This window comes from Rhinoraja longicauda, chromosome 8 (genome assembly GCF_053455715.1).
Source record: "Rhinoraja longicauda isolate Sanriku21f chromosome 8, sRhiLon1.1, whole genome shotgun sequence".
In the NCBI taxonomy this organism is placed as follows: Eukaryota; Metazoa; Chordata; class Chondrichthyes; order Rajiformes; family Arhynchobatidae; genus Rhinoraja; species Rhinoraja longicauda.
The window spans coordinates 45,606,819-45,627,014 of NC_135960.1; the positions used below are offsets into that span (position 1 = coordinate 45,606,819).

At 44.5% G+C, this 20,196-nt stretch overlaps 1 protein-coding gene across 3 annotated transcripts in view; it reads right to left on the minus strand.

Annotated features, from left to right (window-relative positions):
* Positions 1 to 10,402, minus strand: part of tank (TRAF family member-associated NFKB activator) — a 46,307-nt gene extending 35,905 nt beyond the window's left edge. For 2 of the 3 annotated variants that reach the window (XM_078403819.1, XM_078403818.1), the window contains exon 1: positions 4,514 to 4,758. The gene's annotated coding sequence lies outside the window, so the exon portion shown is untranslated. Of the gene's footprint in view, positions 1 to 4,513; positions 4,759 to 10,379 lie in introns of those variants that run through there. The other variant, XM_078403821.1, reaches the window with a different exon arrangement.
* Between the last annotated feature and the right edge of the window lie 9,794 nt (positions 10,403 to 20,196).

A 20,196-nucleotide genomic window follows, 5' to 3' on the forward strand; every position in this document is an offset into this window, starting at 1 on the left:
ACTTTCTGCAAGGACTCCATTATATTTTAGTCCACCACATTGATGCTGTCAAAGCCATTTTCCATATCACATAAGTCGTTCCTTTTTTTCCATAAGTTGTTCCTTTTTTTCTCAATGATGGGTTCCCCTCTGCTAATGCTAACATGGCCCACAACCATGCCTGTTCTACTTCTCACACTCCTGCTTTTATTCCTTTTCTTCACCATCAGAACAAAATATTCCCCACATCCATACCTACCCTCCACCCAAAAGACATAGGAGCAGAATTAGGCTATTCGGCCCATCGACTGCTCCACCCTTTCAATCATGGCCGATCTATTTTTCCTCTCAACCCCATTCTCTTGCTTTCTCCCCATAATCTTTGATGCCCTAACTAATCAAGAATCTATCAACTCCACTTTAAAAATACCCAATGGCGCCATCTGTGGCAATGAATTCCACAGATTTAATGGCTAAAGAATTTCCTCCTCAACTCCATTCTAAAGGAACCGAGGCTGTGGCTTTATTCTGAGGCTGTGTCTTCTGGTCCTAGACTCTCCCACTAGTGGAAACATCCTCTCCACATCCACTCTATCCAGGGCTTTCATTACCACTGCTTCTCCTAACACCTCCAGCGTGATACCTCTTCTGCACCAACTTTCAGCATCCTAAAGGGACCATTGCTCCTGGAATGCCGAGGTCCTCTCTTGCACTCCACCAGTACCCACTTCCCCTACATTTAAAGGAGCCATAGCTGCCCATCCAAAAACAATTTTACAGATTTCTCACCAGCTAGAGTGCAGTCCTGACCTCCCACCTAACTGTGTGGGAAGGAACTGCAGATGCTGGTTTACACTGAAGATAGACACAAAATGCTGAAGTAACTCAGTGGGACAGGCAATGTCTCTGGAGAGAAGAAATGGATGACATTTCGGGTTGACATTTTGGGTCCGAAGAAGGGTCTCGAGAGATACGGCCTGTCCCGCTGAGTTACAACATTTTGTGTCTAGCTCCCGTCTACCTCGTTGGTAACCTTTCAACTATCTTTAATTGGACTTCAATGTTGTATCATTGCACTAAATGTTGCACAGTGAATGACAGGGCTCTGGGAAGTGTTTGTTGTAGAGCATGGGGACCTAGTTGTGCTGATCACCATGTTATAGGAAAGATGCTTATCAAGCTGGAAATGATGCAGAGAACATTTACGAGGATGTTGCCAGGACAAGAAGGCCCAGGTTTGGCTTGGGGTTTATTCCTTGGAGCGCAGGAGGATGAGGGATGATCAAAATCATGAAGGGAATAGATTGAGTAATTGCACAGTCTAATGCCCAGAGTAGGGAAATCAACAACCAGAGGACATACGTTTAAGGTGACGGGAGAAGATTTAATAGGAACCCGAGGGGTAACTTTTCACATGAAGGGTGGTGGGTGTATGGAATGAGTTTCCGGAGGAGGTAGTTGAGGCAGGTACTCTCGCAACATTTAATAAACATTTACACAGGTACAGAGATTGGATAGGTTTGGAGGGATAAGGGCCAAATGCAGGCAGGTGGGACTAGTGTAGATGGGGCATGTTGGTCCGCGTGGGAAAGCTGGCCGAGGGACTTGTTTCCAAGCTGTATGACTCTCAAGTGTGGATTCAAGCTCTCATTTCCCTGTAACTCCAGTGTTCAACCCAATTTCACTAGAACCTTAATTTTTAGCCTCCTAGGCTCCATCAAAGCCAACTCAAGCTCACAACTGCATGGCCAAAATTGGCTACGTTTGCAGACGACACCACTGTGGTGGGCCAGATAACGAGCAATGACAAGAGTACAGGAAGGGGATAGAGAACATAGTGGCATGATCTCATGATAATAACCTCTTCCTCAATGTCAGCAAGACAAAGGAGGTGGTTATTGGCTTTAGGAAACGTGGTGGAGTACATGTCCGAATCAGAATCAAGTGGAAATGGTTGAGAGCTTTAGGTTCCTTGGGGTTAATATTGCCAATAATCTGTCGTGAACCAACCACATTGATTCGACAGCCAAGAAGGCACACTAACGCCTCTATTTCCTGAGGCGACTGAAGAAATTGAGCATGTCTCCAGTGACTCTTACAAACGTCAACAGATGCACCGTAGAAGGTATACTGTCAGGTTGCTTCATAGGTTGGTTTGGGAACAGCTCTGCCTAAGACCATAAGAAATTGCAGTGAGTTGTAGATGTAGCCCAGTCCATCACGCAGATCAGACCTCCACTATTGACTCCATCTACACCTCACACTGCTTTGGAAAAACAGCCAACATAATAGTGAATGGCCTGGATAGAGTGGATGTGGAGAGGATGTTCCCACTAGTGAGAGAGTCTAGGACCAGAGGCCATCTCCTCAGAATAAAAGGACAGAATAAAATGTCTTTAGAAAGATGAGGAGGAATTTCTTTAGTCAGAGGGTGGAGAATCTGTGAAATCCATTGCCGCAGACAGCTGTGGAGGCCAAGATATTGGTTATTTTTAAGGTGGAGAATGACAGATGCTTGATTATTAAGGGTGTCAGGAGTTATGGGGAGAAGGTAGGTGAATGGGGGTGAGAGGGAAAAATAGATCAGTCATGATTGAATGGCAGAGTAGACTTGATGGCCTGAATGGTTTAATTCTGCTCCTATAACGTATAATGTATGAACTTACGAAGTTATGAATCTTGACCATTCTCTCTGACCAAGTTCCACCACCTCATTTGTCAACTGATCTCACGCCCTTCATCATACTTTTCCTTTGATGCTCCTCTTTTCCTGCTAGCCTTGCCTTTCCATTATTCGATGACCTGACCCGTTTCTCTCTCCCAGGTGTTGCCCAACCTGAGCACGTTTAATTTCAGACATCCAGCATCTACGGTATTATACTCTTGATACTCCGCCCATCAGTTTAGCTGCTGCAGTCTCTTGTATCTGTAGTCATTTTAATTAACTTTCCAATGAGGTAGATAGGTCAGGTCAAAGGTCTCCAATGAGGTAGATTAGGTCTCCAATGGGGTAGATAGGTCAGTTAACTAAAATGACAACAGTCTCAAAGGACTGTGATACTTTACAAACTGTGGTGCATACAGACTGCTAGCTCTATGAAATGTAGGTGGAAAACTAACTGAAATGACTACCTACCCAAGGAACTGTGATCACAGTTCCCTGTGACTGTAGATACTTTAGTTAACTTTATACCTACACTTGTAGATGAAAATTTGACTAAAGTGACTACAGACGCAAGGAGCTGTGATGCTCTACAAACTCCATTGCTCCCACAGTAAAAACTCAGCAGAAAGTAGTTTGTAAAGGATTACAATTCCTCGTGCCAGTTATAATTTCCACCTACACTTCATAGATCAATTACACAGTAAAACCACTCAGGAGAAAGCAGTTTGTAAAGCATCACAGGTCCCTGTGCCTGTTGTCATTTCAGTGAACTTTCCACCTACACTTGTCGATAAAAAAGTTGATTGAAATGACTACACACATGGGGATCTGTGATGATGCTCTACAAACTGTGATGCTTACGCAGAAAAAACACAGGAGAAAGCAGTTTGTAAAGGATCACAGTTCCTTGAGCCTGTTATCATTTCAGTGAACTTTCCACCTACACTTTGTAGATTTTTTACACAGTAAATAAAAACCAGGAGAAAATAGTTTGTAATGGATTACAGCTCTCTGTGCCTGTTGTCGTTTTAGTGAAGATAGGCACAAAAAGCTGGAGTACTCAGCGGGTCAGGCAGCATCACTGGTGTAGATCAACCATATTTATCTCTGTCAATATGACCTTCACCACATATCTTATGCATGATACACATTCCACCATGCAATCCAGTCCGGGATTTGAGTAGGATTGCAGCCACTGACAACAGCCTGCTGGTCCCTTTAGTTTAGTAGTCTGTAAATTGATAGGAGGAGTGCAACATTATTTATTGTTCACCCTGTATGGGTTTTAATAAATGCTTTGTGGTTCACCTAATACTTCGTATAAGAAAATAACCGCAGATGCTGGTACAAATCGATTTATTCACAAAATGCTGGAGTAACTCAGCAGGTCAGGCAGCATCTCGGGAGAGAAGGAATGGGTGACGTTTCGGGTCGAGACCCCTCTTCAGGCTTAATACTTCGTAATGGATTGATTACAAAACATGGAAAGGGAATCAGTGACGTTTCGGGTCGAGACATTTTTGTGAACTCTCCACCATCACTTCATAGATCCTTCATACAGTAAAACACTCAGGAGAAAGCAGTTTGTAAAGGATCACAGTTGTCACTTCTAGTGAATTTTCCACCTACACTTTATAGACCCATTTACACAGTAAAAACACTCGGGAGAAAGCAGTTTTATAGGGATCACAGTTCCTTGAGCCTGATGTCGTTTTAGTGAACTTTCCACCTACACTTGTCGATGTAAAGTTGACTAAACTGACTACACACACACACAGCGGGCGGGGGCGGGGGGGGGGCTGTGATGATGCTCCACAAACTGTGGTGCTCACGCAGTAAAACACAGGAAAAAGCAGTTTGTAAACTCACCAGCAGGCAGGTTGCAGCCAGGCCCAGGGATGGTCGCAGGGCAGTCGTGGTGTAACGGTGCTGCTCCCTCCACTCCCCTCCCCAGGGAGCCGCTCCCGGCCCGGCCCGGCCCGGCCACCTTCCCTAGGCCTCAGCCCGTCAGCCGAGCCCCAGCAGCGGGGAGAAACCTGGCCCTGCCCTCCCGCCGGACAGACTGACTGACACAGCTCGGTTAGGCCCAAGCCCAGGCCCCGGTCTCGCAGTCCCCTGCCTCGCCCCCCCCCCAGTGCCGGCTCGGCTCAGCTCAGCTCCCTCAGGCCCAGCACTCGTCCCCCAGTGCAGTCCCGGCCCGACACCACCGCTGCGCTGCAGGTTGGGCGGCGCCGCTCATTGGCTGCGGGCGGAGGCCGGGGTGGCTCGGAAATTCCCGGCCGGGGAATCCCCGGGCTGGGCTGGGCCTGGGCCCACTTCCGCCGCCCCGTCCGGCCGTCCGGGACTCGGAGCCGGGCCGCGCCCCCCTCACCCTCCCCTCAACACGGGCATCACCTCATCATGGACTCCCTCTACCCTGAGCCCCCTCCACTCAACCGCTCAACACGGGCATCCTGCCCACCACTGAACGGGCACCACTCATCCTAGGCACCCTTCAACCCACCGCTCAACATGGGCTACTCTAACATGGGTTCCCTCCTGCCCACCGCTCAACATGGGCTACTCTAACATGGGCTCCCTCCTGCCCACCGCTCAACATGGGCTCCCTCCTGCCCACCGCTCAACATGGGCTACTCTAACATGGGCTCCCTCCTGCCCACCGCTCAACATGGGCTAGTCTAACATGGGCACCCTTCAACCCAGCGCTCAACATGGGCTCTCTCCTGCCCACCGCTCAACATGGGCTACCTCTAGCATGGGCTCCCTCCTGCCCACCGCTCAACATGGGCTACCTCTAACATGGGCTACCTCCTGCCCACCGTTCAACATGGGCTACCTCTAACCTGGGCTCCCTCCTGCCCACCGCTCAACATGGGCTACCTCTAACATGGGCACCCTTCAACCCACCACTCAACATGGGCTACCTCTAACCCATGCTCCCTCCTGCCTACTGCTCAACATGGGCTACCTCTAACCTGGGCTCCCTCCTGCCCACCGCTCAACATGGGCTACCTCTAACCTGGGCTCCCTCCTGCCCACTGCTCAACATGGGCTACCTCTAACCCATGCTCCCTCCTGCCCACCGCTCAACATGGGCTACCTCAACATGGGCTCCCTCCTGCCCACCGCTCAACATGGGCTACCTCTAACCCAGGCTCCCTCCTGCCCACCGCTCAACATGGGCTACCTCAACATGGGCTCACTCCAATCTGGGCACTACAACCCACCATTCTACTTGGGCACCACTTACCATGGGCTCCCTCCATCCCACTGCTCAACATGGGCTCCCTTTAATCCTGGAACTACAACCCACCGCTCAACATGGTCTCCCTCTAACCCGGGCATCCTCCTGCCCACCGCTCAACATGGTCTCCCTCTAACCTGGGCATCCTCCAGCCCCACCGCTCAACGTGGCCCCCCTCTAACCTGGGCTCCTTCCAGCCCACTGCTCCACCCAGGCATTTCTCAACATGGGTTCCCTCTAGCCTACATGGGCTCCCTATAATCCAGGCACTCAACAACCCACAGCTCAACATGGTCTCTCTCTAACTTGGGCACTACAACCCACCATTCTACCTGTGCAACTCAACATGGGCTTCCTTTAACAAGGGCTCCCTCCAGTCCACTGCTCAACATGGGCTCCCTTTAATTCGAGCACTCCTCAACCCACCTCACAACATGGGCTCCCTCTAACCCGGGCTCCCACCAGCCCACCGCTCGACCCAGGCACCACTCAACATGGGCTTCCTCTGACCCACCTCAACATGGACACCCCTTTGCCAACCTTAGCGTTACCACTCGATATGGGCACCCTCAATGTGGGCACCCTCCTGGCCACCACTTAACTAGGGCACCACCCAACATGGGCACCTTCTAACCTGGGCATCCACCAACCCACTTCAACACAGTCACCCTCCAACCTTCAGCAACACAGGCACCTTCCAACTCACCACTCAACCAGGGCACCCTCATGCCCACCACTCAACACGGGGCCCCGCTCAATGTAGGCTACCTCCAACCCACAATTCAACACAGGCATTCTCCAACTCATGACAACCTGGTCACACCCAACATGGGCTCCCTTTAACCCAGGCATCTCGTCACCCACTGCTCCACATACTCATCTCTAACCCACCACTCCTGGGGTGTCTTCTAGCCCACGACTCCACCTAGGCACTGTTCAACATGGGACCCCTCTAACTCACCACTCAAAGCAAGCACTCTCCAACCCAGCACTCAATGTGGACACCCTCCAACTTGACATGGGCACCCTACAACTCAACTTGGGCGCCCATCAACCTGCCATTCAACCCAGGGCATGCAAACCATGCTTTTCACAAAACCAACTTGAAAAGTAACTACAGCAAATCCTCGTTATAACGAACCACAGGAGAGGTCAATGGTGACCATTATTGCAGATTGTCTACTATAAATAAAAAAGGAATTACCGAATAATGAATTCTCATTGTATAAGTGGTGGAAACAAAGAAAAGCAGGTGCTGGTTAATACACAAAAGGACACTAAGTGCTGGAGCAACTCAGCAGGTCAGGCTGCATCTTTGGAGAACATGGATAGATGACGTTTCGGGTGGAGAGCCTTCTTTGGTCTCTAGGTCTGGAGAGGGCCTGAAATCCAGGGAGTTGTCAGCCCCGGCCTGCTGGGGGAGAGGCGAGGATCGGCGGAGTCGATGGTCGCAGCCCGTGGGCGGCCGGAGTACAAGTAAGTGTCGGCGGTGGCAGCATGTGTGGCCTCGAAGCAGCCAAGGAAGCTGTGTGGGCCGGCTGTGGCGACAGTTGGTCCGGTGGGGAAGCAGCCAAGGAGGCAGTGTAGGTCAGTGCTTCCACATCACAAAAAAAAAATCCTTAAATAGAATCCCAAATATCCTGGAATTTGATGGTATTTCCTGAAATATTCAAAAATGCTTCCTGCATGCTATTTGTTGTTTTTCTTTCGCAACCCAAACAGGAACAAGGCAAAACAGATCTATGTAACTACACCATATCTGCCTGCTTCTGTTACTCACTTGTACAGTGTTATGCAAGGCATTATGCACTGTGCACATATATGATGTAGCCTAGCCTGCATGGTATGCATATTGTCTGTCCAGTGCAGTGTGTGCCTGGAATACAGTGTCACAAAGAACTCAATACAACAAAGGTCATTGACTATGTTCACTTCAGTCTCTTTACTGGTCTTTGGTTCAGACTGCAACATGCAGCTACTGTACAGTATATGTACCCAGAAATTAACTTTGGATGGATGAAAGATGAACTGAAAAAAGAATACATTTCATAACTTACCATTTTACTAGCAGAACTCAGCCATGAATTTCCTGTGAAGTTCAGCTGCCTCTGCATTATTTGCATTAGCCTGCATCTTGGCATATAGTTTGAGCATGTCCTTGCAAGGATCCAACTGTGCAGCTTGCTGTTGCCCTTTCTTCTGAAATGTTAGTTTTGTTAACAGCAGTCCAAGCAAGCTCGCTTGGATTTGTCCTGTGGTCATTCTTTATCAGTTTGAGTTGGCTGAAAACCCTTCCAACGGCAGCATTTGAGAAAGGAAATGACAGCAACACACTGATTATTTTGCTCAAATTTGGGTGCACTTGGTATCCACAGGCATCTATCTTTCTGTGTGAACACTCCTCTCCAATACTCCTGTACTGACAAACTGTCATTCAAAGTGGGGTGCATGGAGTGTGTCCTCCATTCCATGTCAACATCTTGAACTGATGCAACTTCCTCCAGGTATAGCAGTTTTTTGGTACAATTGTGCCGAGGATGGTATAGTCAGATTGTATGCAACTGCTGGGTTTAGACATTGCCGGAAATCCAGTTCCTGAAGATTGCTGGATCTGTTTCACACATTCCATGAGAAACTGCTTGTAGTGATTCTGGAACAATGTAATGTCTGGGTAGTTTGCCCCAACATTGTCACTAATACTTTGAATTGTGCTTGAGGCCTTCACCCCAGTGTACACTTTACATAGTGGTATGTGATGTTCTTCATCATTCACATTGAGTTTTAAGGGGTCACACATTCTGACATGTGACAGCTCCATAAAATCTGATGAAAGACCCACCAACAACTGTGAAACTTCATGTTTGAGAACATGCAGAAGAGGAATCTCACTCTGGAAGAGTTTATTGAATGAAGTGAGCCTGCCAAGGTTATATGACATAAACTCAAGGTATGCCAATGTGAACATACTGGTCAGGCTCTTCAGGATTGAGTCATTTGTATGTGTAGAATCTTCAATTGCAACTCCTTGGAAGTAGAGTTTTAGAGCTTCATACTGTTCTAGTATTCGGTCTATGCACATTTTCATTGAAAGCCTCCTGGTTTGTCCTGCCCTGAGGATATTATGATTGTCTGTGTCAAAGAAATCCTGGAATTCTCTGAAAGCATCACACCATTGTGAGGACATGCGGAAATGAGAGTAAATGTTCCTGCACAAGTCCTCCAGTGACTTTGGTAGCTTCAACAAAGCATGAGACGCACACAGATGAATTAAATGACACGAGCATTTGATTGGCATGATCCAGGGGTGATGCTTTCGAAGCAGCTGAGAAACTGAATGATGGACTCCAAACATAACATTGCATGTGTCAGCACAAAATCCTATTACATTCTCCATTGGAATATGTTTTTCCTGCAAACACTGAATAACTGCATTGTAGATGGTATCTGCCTTTCCATTTGGCAGATCAATGAGATCAATAAATACAGTATTTTGAAGCTTTCTGCATCAAAGTATGTTCCAATTGCAGCCATTTGACTCTTTGTTGACTTGTTCGTTGTCTCATCGATGATTAATGAAAATTTGTGACCTTTCAGTTGCTCAACCTCTTTCATGTAATGAAAGCCTAGCACGTGTCTGATTGTGTTGGTTGCTTTCTGTTTACCTAAAGTAACACAGGGAAATAAACTCCTCAGCAATGCAAGCAGATCTGAGAGATATTGGAAGATTGTTTTCATCCAAGAAACTACATATCTTTATTTCCATTTTAGAAAACAAACTTGATGAAGACTGAAAGAACGTCTGGATTCCAGGTTGTGATTTAGCCAGATCCTCACTCATTTTGGAAGCTTGCTGATGAGTCTTGCTCTCTTAGTGTCTCATAATTTCACTTTTCCCCATAGTGATGTCCACTTTACAAATGCTTCAAAATGGTACAAACTTCCCAGCACTGTCTTTCTTCTTCTATAGCCACTGTGAAAAAAGCGGGTTATGAAGCCACCTGTTGTTCTGCTCCAAGTAAGAACATCATTGTGCCATTTTGGGACATATGACAATAAAACACTCTTGACTTTCGAACTACTTCATAGTGTCATAGAGACATACAGCGTGGAAACAGGCCCTTCGGCCCAACATACCCTTGCGAACCAACGTGCCCCATCTAAGCTAGTCCCTCTTGCCCGTCTTCCTGTTCTCTCATAAATTTCCTGTTAAATTTTTCTGACAATCTGATAATTTCTTGGGTTATCATTATGGATTAAAAAAAATTTTTTAATTCAAAATATTTGATTCACTAAAATTTATTTCCCAGCTACCGTGGTGATATTTGAACGAATTTCCCTGGATAATAAGTACAAACCACTGGATCCCACTCCAGCATAATCAATGTGTTGCGGTACCCCAAAGACAAAAGTGAAATGGAGTTGAGGGAAGAGAGTGAGAAAATGGAGGTGATATAAATATCAGGATGCCTCTGACGTTTCCACTATACTCACACTTCCTCAACGGCCGAGGATATTGAACTGGTTTTGGTATTAAACCACGTGCATAGCAACACGCTCCCTCTGGTGACCTCATTGACGACCTCCACACACTTCTTCTTTGTTTCATCAACAGGCTTCTTCCTCACAACATTTGAAATGCCCCCCCCAAAGCTACCAGCATGTTAGGAAATAAAAAAGCAGCCATGTGTGATCGCACTCTTTTTTCATTTCAGTCTCCACCCTTCTGATGTAATATACAAACTCCAGGATGCCGTAATGACTGATATCACTAGTTTTAGTTAACCCACTCAACGTCCAAATCGTAAGAAGTTTTCTACTTACAGAAACAATTTTTAATGGCCTGCATTGAATCATAGAATTATACAGCACAGAAACTGGTCTTTCAGCCCAATTCATCGGAATTGAATTGAAACCATTATAATCAAAAACTCCTGTTAAAATTCTCCATGAAAATAGAAATTTAGATAATGAAGCTTAACTCCAGATTCTTACCTTTGCTATGGATAGGAAAGATTTAATGGGAATATGTAGGTAGAAACTGCAGAGGCTGGTTTATACCAAAGATAGACACAAAATGCTGGAGTAACTCAGCAGGTCAGGCAGCATCTCTGGAGAAAAGGAATAGATGACGTTTCGGGTCAGAACATTTGAAGGAGGGTTCCGATTCGAAACCCGCTGTTGCCTGACCCGCTGAGTTACTCCAGCATTTATGTCTATCCAAGGTTTAGAAGGATATGGACCAAATGCGGGCAGTTGGGACTAGTGTAAATTGGTCTGCATGGGCAAGCTGGGCCGAAGGGCCTGTTTCCATGCTGTGAGACTCAATGACTCTGTGTATTTAACTTGCTTATCTGTCAAATGAACCCAAAACATCACCTATCAATGTTCTTAAGAGATGCTGCCTGATCCACTGAGTTACTCCAGCACTTTGAGTTTTTTTGCTCAAGATTCCTGCATCTGCAGTTCCTTAAGTCCACTCTTCCTCAGATGTTGCTTGTTGAGCTGAACATTTCCAGTAGTTTTTGATTTTACAACAAGTTCATAAAGTTACGTATGGGTTAGTTGACAATCTACATTTTGAACTCATTCATATAAGAATCAATAAGGGAGAAAGAAGACTAAACAACTGAGATAAAACAGTAACACATCATAGTTAAATTATAATTTTGCTGACACTTTGAAAATCAGAATTGTAAAACTCAATACAAGCTTATTTCAGAAAAACACAAAAATCAATATTGCAAGTAGAGTCGCACAACTGTCATCCAGCTGCACAGATTATATAAATCCAGCAGCATCTCCTGTCCTAACCAGATGAAGAAAATGAAATCTGAATTAATCTATAGTTACATGTCAAATACAATCAATCCTTCGAACAATGAAAGAACACTTGAACTGAAGGGGGAGTCAATACTCTGTAATTAAATTTAATACAAAAAGTCTTGATTTGAGAAAGAAGGTGCAAATTAAAATCAAAAGATATTAAACCTGTCAACAGAATCTGTAGCAGAACCACCAAATAATAATGCAATGTGTTATGTATCTTCTTTATTCACTGTTCTCTCATTTGATTGCTTAAAGATATGATTTAAACACCATGAAAAGAGAGGAACATATTTTGCTCCAGATAATAAGTGGGTTTGATTTTCCCTCCCTTATAAGAATGGTTATTGTTTTAATTAAGCACATTAGTGTTGATATTGAAATGGAAAGACCTGTGATCACGGTTTGTGCTCTCTTCATTATTAGTCAGTTTACAAGTACTCTTTCCACTTGAGTTATCGCCCTGTATTCCATGTTTGTGCATACCGTCCGATGTCCCCTTGTTTACTTTTGTGGGGCACAGTGGTGTAGCGGAAGAGTTGGTGCCCCACAACGCCAGATACCCGGGTTCGATCATGACCTCGGGTGCTGACTGAATGGAGTTTGCACGTCCTCCCTGTGACCATGAGGGTTTTCTCTGGGTACTCCAGTTTTCTCCCACACTCGAAAGATGTGCAGGTTTGTAGGTTAATTTGCTTCTGTAAGTTGTTCATTATCCCTCGTGTGTAGGATAGTTAAATGTACGGGGTAATCGTTGGTCGGTGTGGACTGTGTGGGCTAATGGGCCTATTTCCGTGCTGTCTAAAGCCTAAAATCTACTCTGCCAATTTCCTTACAAACCTTCTTAATCAGGCCATTATTATTGTTGTGGAAATATCAATGACTAGAGGGCATAGTTTTAAGGTGAAACGTTTAAAGGAGATGTAAAGGTTTTTTATACTATTGCAAGACTCATGCCCATGCTCTGTAAGTTGATTGAAGCTTAAATACATTGTGATGGAGTCAAAGAGCACAGAAACCGGCCATTCGTCCCAACTTGTCCACGCCGACCAACATGCCCCATCTACATTCATCCCACCTGCCTGTGTTTGGCCTATATCCTAATCATAGAGAGCATCCTAACGCATGGCATCCCTGTGTGGTATCTCAGCTGCACGGAGGCAGAGAGGACTCTTCAGCGGGTAGTCTACAGAGCTCAGAAGATTATCGGGACACAGCTACCAGCTTTGGAGGGCATCTACAATACACGATGCCTCAGGAAAGCCACCAGCATTCATAAAGACTCCTCACACCCCTGCAATAGCCTGTTCGAACTTCTACCATCGGGCAGACGCTACAAGGCCTCCAGATGCCTCCAGATCTACGCCCGCACCTCCAGACTCAGGAACAGCTTCATCCCCAGGGCCATAGCTGCTCTGAACGGTCCTGCTGAGTCGGATGGTCACGTCGCACACCGACCCGGCACAGACCTATTTGCACTTTATTCTGTTTTAACTGTTTCTAATTTTGTTTCTCTGGGTTGTCTAAATTTCAGTTGATTAGCTAATTCATTTATTGCATCATATGGAAGTCGCATTAACAATCTCGTTGTACCCCTGTACAATGACAATAAAGATGTATTGTAATCATGTACCCGTCTAAATGTTTCTTAAACGTTGGTTAAACACTGGTTAAATAATAACTATCATGTCAAATACTAGAAGCCATAGTTTTAAGGTGAAAGGGGAAAAGTTTAAAGGGGATCTGAGGGTCAGCCCTCTAGTCATCAAAATACATTGTATGACTGATACTAATATTTGTCCTTTTTGTTACCGTACAAATTGACAAGGGATTAGTGGGAGTGCATGACTATAACCCCATTAATAACTAACTGTTCGTTACTTCTGGCATGGCCATTGCGGAGGCCCTGGTTGTGGTCTTAAGCCAATAAATAACGTGTCTTCATACTTAACTTTTCTTTTCATGACAAGTTTACATCAAGGAAAGTATAGACATAATCACAATTCCATTTAGACTCCTTTATTGGCTGCATACCAGACTATACGATCCTCAAATATGTGTTAATAGTGAATGAATTCAGAATTTGCATATTGTTATTGGTTTATCAATGTCATGTCATGTTAACACAGGCAGTGTAGATGGGACAAGTGTAGATGGGGCATGTTAGTTGGCGTGGGCCTATTTCCACTCTGTATGATTCTACAACTCTATGATTATGTATACTGAGATAGTGAAAAGCATTTTTTTGCATGCCATCCAGTCAAATCAAATCATGCTATACTTGAGTACAATCAAGCCATAAACAAGTTCTATAGTAGAACACAAAGAAGAACACAAAGTGTTGGAGTAAGTCAGTGAATCAGATAGCATCTCTGGAGGACATAGATAGTTAATGTTTCAGTTCAGGACTCTTCAGACATCTGAAGAAGGGTCTCGACCCGAAACGTCACCCGTTCCTTTTCTCCTGTCCCACTGAGTTACTCCAGCTTTTTGTGTCCATCTTTGGTTTAAACCAGCATCTGCAGTTCCTTCTTACACTTATCAACAAGTACAACAGGTAGAGCAAAGGGGAAAATTCCAGTGCGGAATATAGTGTTACGGCTTTGTAGCATTACAGTTACAGACAAAAAGTCCAACTTTTGCAATGAGGTAGGTTGGAAGATTGGCACTACATTCTAGCTTATGGGATGATCATTCAGTAGTCTGATAACAGAGGGAAATAATTTATTAGCGTGAACAATATTCTTACACAGGTCCACTAATGGTCCGGCACCACCTTTAATCCAGACAAAAATACGAGAGCGCACTTGAAATTCCCCCCTCGAAATCCCCCCCGAAAATGTGGTGCCTAGGCCAAGTGAGGTGGCCGATTTCACCTCATCGGGCCTTCCGTGGCTGATCAGCGGGTCGAATTTGCCCCCTCCAGCTGGGGATCTGGAACTCCATCCCGGTCGGAGGCATAGCCGATTTCCATGGCTCACTGCAGGTTGGCACCTTTGGACCCCTCTCAGAGGCCGTAATGTCTGTTGATCCGGCAAAACAGATAATCCAGGAAGGCTCTGGAACCAGGGGTGTCAGAAAATTGGTGGTGGACAAGTACATATATAATATTAGATGTGACCATGTATGGATGAAGCACTAATATCATGAATTGGTATGATGAACTATATATTTAAAAGAACAAAACAAATGGCAGGCTATGGAATTTTCCTTGTGACATTCAGAGTTGGTGCAGTTGGGAGAAATGACAAGCGACTGAAGCTTCCTTGTTCAAAAACAGGAAAATCAAGTCAAATTTGTGGCATCAGAGTTTCATCGATGTGGTCAGAAATGGAACACTTTGTGCTCTTAATTCAAATGTTGTATGATATCGTGCTAGAAACAACTACGTCACAGTAGCCATCATTGTTTTAATGGCCACTGATTGCACAAACCTTGGGGATCGTCAGCAACAAATGGTTGTGAAACCTCAGCACCAAATGGGGAAGCTCGGTCTTCCAAACTTCTCATTTGAAATTCCACTCTTCAACTTTTGCTAATGTGCAGGATATTATGGAAGTGGCAGCTCTTTGCTGGAGAATTTGCAAGCAGTCCAACCAAGTTTCTATCTTTCACGAGTGCTGGCTTTATCTTTGGTTCAGTCTTTATAACATATGTAATGTGTAGGGTTCAGTCTGTAATGTGTTGGGAGTGGATGAGAAAGTGGGATAATATAGAACTAGTATGAAAGGGTGATTGATGGTCGGTGTAGACTCAATAGGTCAACTTTAATAGTGCGACTACCACAGTGTGAAGTATTCTCTGGAACAAAGACATCTGCAATCCAACATTTTGTGTACTAAAAAATTCTAACTTCTCTCATCCGTCTGATATTTTAAAATTGATGACTCTTGCCAATACACCCTCAACCAGATGCTAGTTTTTCTCTATTCATCCTTTCAAATAAGTAATTTTGACAACTTTGAATCAACCATTTTTGTCTTTCTGAACAGTTCAAGTTAAGCCCTGTGTTCCATGTGTCTCATGAGAACTTTTTAAAAATCCGAACAAAACCCTACTGAATCTGCACTGTACGTGTCTATCACTTCCATGTGCCTCCTATAAAGAAGCATTTAAACTGCACACCTTTCCTGTGGAGTGTGACTTAAATATTGTCTTGCACACATTTATCATTACTTCTTTGCTCCTGTACCCTCTATCATGTTTACAAAGCAAAACTATTTTGACTTATTTACATCTTTATTTATTCTCACTTATATGCTCAGGAAATTGTGTATTTTCTTTTGTTATTAATAGTGGAGGCTACCTTCTGTCAACAGATTACTAAATGTCACAGTCAATTAGGGGATGAGCAAGCAAAGCTCTATCTTTGAAAATTCATTTGACAATTTCCAGTAAGAAATTCTTCATAGCCTAGAAGAAGACATTTGATCTGTCTTGTCAACAGTGGCCCAATGTAAAACCGATCCAGCTATTTCCACTCCTCCACCATCCGGACACGTTAGAGGCAGGAAACATGTTCCCAATGTTGGGGGAGTCCAGAACAAGGGGCCACAGTTTAAGAATAAGGGGTAGGCCATTTAGAACTGAGATGAGGAAATACTTTTTTAGTCAGAGAGTTGTGAATCTGTGGAATTCTCTGCCTCAGAAGGCAGTGGAGGCCAATTCTCTGAATGCATTCAAGAGAGAGCTAGATAGAGCTCTTAAGGATAGCGGAGTCAGGGGGTATGGGGAGAAGGCAGGAACGGGGTACTGATTGAGAATGATCAGCCATGATCACATTGAATGGCGGTGCTGGCTCGAAGGGCCGAATGGCCTCCTCCTGCACCTATTGTCTATTGTCTATCCCCTCAGAGCACTTTAAATACAAATAGTTTAGTTTAGTTAATTGTCACGAGTACCGAGTACAGTGGAAAGCTTTTGTTGCATGCTAACCAGTCATCAGAAAGACAATACATAATTACAATTGAGCCATTACAGTGTCTAGATATGTGATAAGGGAATAACGTTTAGTGCAAGGTAAAGCCAGCAGAGTCCAATCAAGGATAGTCCGAGGGTTATCAAAGAGATAGATCGTAGTTTAGTGCTGCTCTCTGGTTGTGGTAAGATGATTCAGTTGCCTCATAACAGCTGGGAAGAAACTGTCCCTGAATTTGGTGGTGTACGTTTTCACACTTCTATACCTTTTGCCTGATGGGAGAGGGGAGAAGAGAGAGTGGCCAGGGTGCAACTCATTCTTGATTATGCCTGAAGAAGGTCTCAACCCGAAACATCACCCATTCCTTCTCTCCAGAGATGCTGCCTGTCCCGCTGTGTTACTCCAGCTTTTTGTGTCTATCTTGATTATGCCGATGCAGCATGAGGTATAAATGGAATCAATAGAAGGGAGTAGGAAATAAACTGCAGATGCTGGTTTAGATCAATGGTAGACACAAAATGCTGGAGTAACTCAGTGGGTCAGGCAGCATCTTGGGAGAGAAGGCTTGGGTGACGGTCAGGGGAGGGGGCAGGGCAAAGATGTAGTGGGAGGCAGGAAGACTAGTGGGAGAACGAGGAAGGGGGAGGGGATAGAGAGGGGAAGTAGGCACTACCTGAAGTTAGAGAAGTCAATGTTCATACCGCCGGGGTGGAAACTGCCCAAGCGAAATATGAGGTGCTGTTTCTCCAATTTGCGCTGGGCCTCACTCTGACAATGGAGGGGGCCCAGGACAGAAAGGTCAGATTGGGAATGGGAGGGGGGAGTTGAAGTGCTGAGCCACCGGGAGATCAGGTTGGTTGAGATGGACTGAGCGGAGGTTTTGAGCCTGCACTTGGTCTCACCGATGTAGAGAAGTTGACATCTGGAACAGCGGATACAATAGATGAGGTTGGAGGAGGTGCAGGTGAACCTCTGCCTCACCTGGAAAGACTGTTTGGGTCCTTGGATGGAGTCGAGGGGGGAGGTAAAGGGACAGGTGTTGCATCTCCTGCGGTTGTAGGGGAAAGTACCTGGGGAGGGTGTGGTTTGGGTGGGTAGGGACGAGTGGACCAGGGGGTTACGGAGGGAACGGTCTCTGCGGAAAGCAGAAAGGGGTGGAGATGGGAAGATATGGCCAGTAGTGGGATCCCGTTAGAGGTGGTGGAAATGTTGGAGGATAATTTGTTGTATGCAACGGCTGATGGGGTGGAAGGTGAGAACAAGGGGAACTCTATCCTTGTTTCGAATGGTGGGAGGGGGAGCAAGAGCGGAGCTGCGGGATATTGAGGAGACCCTAGTGAGAGCCTCGTCTATAATGGAAGAGGGGAACCCCCGTTTCCTAAAGAATGTGGACATCTCCTTGCCCTAGTATGAAACACTGCATCCTGGGCGCAGATGGAGGAATTGGGAGTAGGGGATAGTTTTTACAGGAAATGGGGTGGGAAGAAGTGTAGTCAAGATAGCTATGGGAGTCAGTGGGTTTGTAGTAGATGTCGGTCACTAGTCTGTCTCCTGAGATGAAGATGGTGAGATCCAGAAATGGTAAGGAGATTTCAGAGATGGTCCAAGTATATTTACGAGCAGGATGGAAATTAGTGGTGAAATTGATGAAATCAGTGAGTTCTGCATGGGTACAAGAGGTAGGACTAATGCAGTCGTCAATGTAGCGGAGGTAGAGTTCGGGGATTGGGCCAGTGTATCCCTGGAACAGGGATTGCCCTGCTCTTAAATATACTTGGACCATCTCCGACATCTCCCTACCGTTAGGCAGAGCAATGGCTTAAATCAATTTGTTCATATTTTGAAAAACTTAGCATGTCAATAATCTTATTCTAGACTTCTGAACAGAACTCCCATGAACTAGGATGTTGTTCGGATCTTCCAACCTCCCTCTTTGCGGACATTGGACTTATTCTGTAACACTTAACTGTAGCACTGTAATATTGTGACACTATATTCTGCACTCTGGTATTTTTCTCTTTGCACTTCCGGTTGTACGTGTATGGCTTGATTGTACTCATATATAATATGATTTGTTTTGACTGGATTGCATGCAAACAAAAGCTTTTCACTGTTTCTCAGTGCATGTGGCAATAATAAAGCAATATCCACCAGTAACTAGTAACTGGTCAGGAATCCGAGGCAGTGCAATTGGAGTCACTGAGCTTGCACTGTGCCCCAGATGAGAAATCTTCCAGCAATGACAAACATTTGCTGCTTCCTTTTGACAGATTTCTGACAATAAAGCTTCACTTCAAGGGGATGTAAATTTATGATTTAGATCCACCACTGTTGTTCCTATTTAATCCATACACGAAATGCCTAATGCAAGTACTTAATTGTTTAGTTTAGTTTATTGTCACATGCACCGAGGTACAGAGAAGAGCTTTTTGTTACATGCGAACTAGTCAGCGGAAAGACTGTACATGATTACAATCAAGCCATTCCAGTGTACAGATACAGGATAAGGGGTATAATGTTTAGTGTAGCTCTGAGAATTTATGTTTGCTTCCCATTTGCAACCAAAGAGAAACTCTGGACAGAAAGAATAAATTGTGTTGTGAGAGGCAAATAATATTACACCGTTGTTATTGGACAGGATCATAGTGGCAAATGGAAATATCTCAATACTCTTTTGGCATTGATTACATGAAAGAATCTCTGTCTTTCATATATTTATTTTGGGCAAAATAATTATTGAACATGAATGATTCTTTTTTTATGCTCATTGCAACCAAAAATATAGGCAAAACTGTGGTTCTATGTATCTATTTTTACGTGGTCATTATAACAGCCAGATGTATACTTGTTTATAGAACAACTGCTAATAAATCCTTAACTATAATTCTTTGAGAGAGTAAAAATTATAAATAATGTTTTAATAACATCCTTCTAATAAACTACAGAACAAGCTTGACAAATTTCAATGTCTTCTCAGATATTTTTGAATAGGAGAAGAAAAAGCCGCATTTCTAAGCATATTTGTGAAAGATTATCAGGCTTACAGACTTTGGACATTTTCAGGAATTGTTATTTAAAATTAAATTCTCAATTACGTATATCTTTGCCAGCTGCATGACTATAATCTCTGGTGGTGCTTTCTATATTTCTTGCATAGTTCAAGATCATGCGGATGTTATTACAGGACTGAGCAATCTACCATCCATATTGTATTGTTTAACAGCAACTTTGCTTTGGTTTGCAGATTGCCAAATCTCCTTTTGTAAAATAAGGGAAAACAGACATAATTTTCTTTGTATCTGAAGGTAACAGATTGCATGAATGTTGCAATGCATGCAAAGCCACAGAATCCAATCTGACTCTACAGTTGGAAAGGGTTGTCATTTGTGAATAATCAGAGGAGGGTTGTGATACTTGCAATGTTATCCATCTGTTGGTAAATTTCTTGTGACAGCATCAAGACATGCTCATTCTGTCACAATTGACACTCCCCTGGAGCTTTGAGGCTGACAACAATACACAAATCTGGTTGTTTGGTTTGGAATTTTTTTGAAGGATTAAGATGCA